Source organism: Nothoprocta perdicaria, unplaced genomic scaffold (genome assembly GCF_003342845.1).
Source record: "Nothoprocta perdicaria isolate Ctin4 unplaced genomic scaffold, notPer1 scaffold_47, whole genome shotgun sequence".
In the NCBI taxonomy this organism is placed as follows: Eukaryota; Metazoa; Chordata; class Aves; order Tinamiformes; family Tinamidae; genus Nothoprocta; species Nothoprocta perdicaria.
Window position 1 is genome coordinate 1 of NW_020455721.1, and position 2,630 is coordinate 2,630.

The following is a 2,630-nucleotide window of genomic DNA, read 5'->3' on the forward strand; positions in this document are numbered from 1 at the left end:
GGGGGTGTGCTCATTCACATGTGGAATGGTCACTCGTGAGGGGAGTGATCACTCATGCAGGGTGGAGTGCTCAATCACAGCGGGGAGTTCTCACTCACAGGGGGAGTGTTCRCTCAYCAGGAGAGTGCAAACTCACGSAGGCAGAGTGCTAACTCACAGAGGGGCAGAGTACTCACTCACACTCAGCGGTGGAGTGCTAACTCACAGGAGGAGCAGTCACTCATGGAGGGAGTGCTCACTCATGTGAGAAATGCTCTCTCACMRGAGTGCTTACGAGGGGAGTGCTAACAGATGAGGTGGAGTGCTCACTTTCAGGGGGGTCTTCTCTCTCACTCTCACRGTARGAGTGCTCACRCACAGAGGGAAGTGAGTGCTCCCACATGAGGACAGAGCGCTAACTCACAGGAGGATGGAGTGCTCACTCTCAGGTGGCGTCCTCACTCCCAGGGGGAGTGCTCACTCACGGTAGTAGTGCTCACTCAGGGGGGAGTGCTCCCTGTTTGGGGTAGTCCTCACTAAGAGGGAGCGGAGTGCTCAGTTGCGGGGGTGGAGTTCTCACACTCACAGTGGGAATGCTCACGCACAGGTTGAGTGCTCAGTCCTGAGGGACTGCTCACTCACARGGGGAGTGGTCTCTCACGGGAGGTGGAGTGCTCACTCACGGGGGCGGTGCACTCTCATGGGAGCAGAGTGCTAATTCAAGGGGTGGAAGAGTCCTCACMGGCGGACTGCTTCCTCACGCGGGAAGTATTCTGTCATGCAGGAGCATTCACTCATGGAAGAGTGCCCACGCTGGTGAGTTCCCCACTCGCCAGAAGGCATGCTCACTCATGGGAGTGAGCACTCCGGGGAGTGTGCACTCCGGGGAGTGTGCACAATAATTATCTCCCGGGGCCAGAGTGATCACTCAGAGGGCAGAGTTCTCCCTCACRTGGGGAATGCTCCCTCCCAGGAGTAGTGCTCACTCATGGGGGTAGTGCTCACTCACATGGAGCAGAGTGCTCACTCACAGGGTAGTGCTCTCTCACGGGAGAAGAGTTGTAACTCACGTGTGGGTGGAGTGCTCACTCACGGGTGGAATGCTCACTCATGGCRGGGAATGATAACTTGTGGGGTGCAGAGTGCTCCCTCACAGGAGGGAATTCTCACTCAAGTGCGGGGAGTGCTCACCCGTGCGGGGAGTAGTCATTCCTGGGAGCAGAGTGCTAACTCATTGGTAGGCAGAGTGCTCACTCTCAGGTGAGTGCTCAGTCATGGCGGGAATGCTCACACACATGTTGCATAATTSGTAATTCATTCCTAATTCATTCACGGGAAGGGAGTTCACACACACAAGGGAGAGTGATCGCTCATGGGGCAATGCTTCCTCTTCTTCACAGGTGGAGTGCTCACTCATGGGGGTAATGCTCRCTATTAYGGGGTCAGAATGCTCAGCCACGGGGGCAGAATTCTAACTCATAGGCCCAGAGTGCTCACTCACAGGCGGAGAGTGCTCACTCACAGGTGGGATGCCCACTCATGGAGGGAGCTATCACTCGTGAGGCACAGAGTGCTCAATCACAGGTGGGAGTTCTCCCTCAGAAGGAGAGTGCTCACCCATGCAGGCGTAGTGCTCTCTCACTCAAAGGGGGAGTGCTCACTCATGGGGGAGTGCTCACTCATGGGGGCCAAGTGCTAACTCACAAGAGCTGAGTGCTCCCTTACATGGGGGAGTTCCTGCACACAGGGGAATGCTCACTTATGGGGGTTGAGCTCAATCATACAGGGCAGAGTGCTCACTTTCAGAGGGATCTTCTCTTCTGACACTCGGGAGTAGTGGCCACTCCTGGGGCAATGCTCACTCACAGGGGTAGTGCTCACTCACAAGAGGTGGAGTGCTCACTTACTGGGGTGGAGGTCTCACTCACACTCACGCGGGAGGGCTCCCTCATGGCAGGGAGTCATCACTCACGAGGGCAGAGTGTTAACTCRCCGAGGTGGAGAGGTCACTTGGGGGGAGTGCTCCCTCATGGGGGCAGAATGCTCACTCACAGGGGGAGTGCTCCCCCATGGAGGTAGAGTTCACTCWCACAGGGCAGAGTGCTCACTCACGARKGCAGAGTTCTTCCTCAGACTCACAGGGGGAGTACTCACTCATGGGGGAAATGCTCCCTCATGGAGGGGAGTGCTCACTCATGAGGGGAGTGCTTCCAGGGGAGTGCTCACGCATGGAGGTAGTGCTCACTCACACAGAGTGGAGTGCTCACTCACAGAAGGAGTGCTAACTCATAGCGACAGAGTGCTAACTCAAGGTGGGGAGTCCTCATTCATAGGGGGAGTGCTCAATCATGGGGGGAGTGCTCACTCACAGAGAGGAGTGCTCACAAGCAGCTTCCCTGGCTCCAAGCCTTGGCAGTTTTGGGGTKGCCTGAGGAAATTAAAACGGACAATGGACCGGCATATGCAAGTCATGCTGTGGCTGCCTTCTGCGCTSCATGGGCTATTAAACATTCTACTGGTGTACGCTACAACAGCACCAGTCAGGCCATAGTGGAGTGCGCACAYYGACAATTGAAGCGGCACTTTGCCATTTCGAAAAGGGAGGGGGAAATGTCCCCGTATAATGTGGTTCGTAGAACTCTGTATGCCTT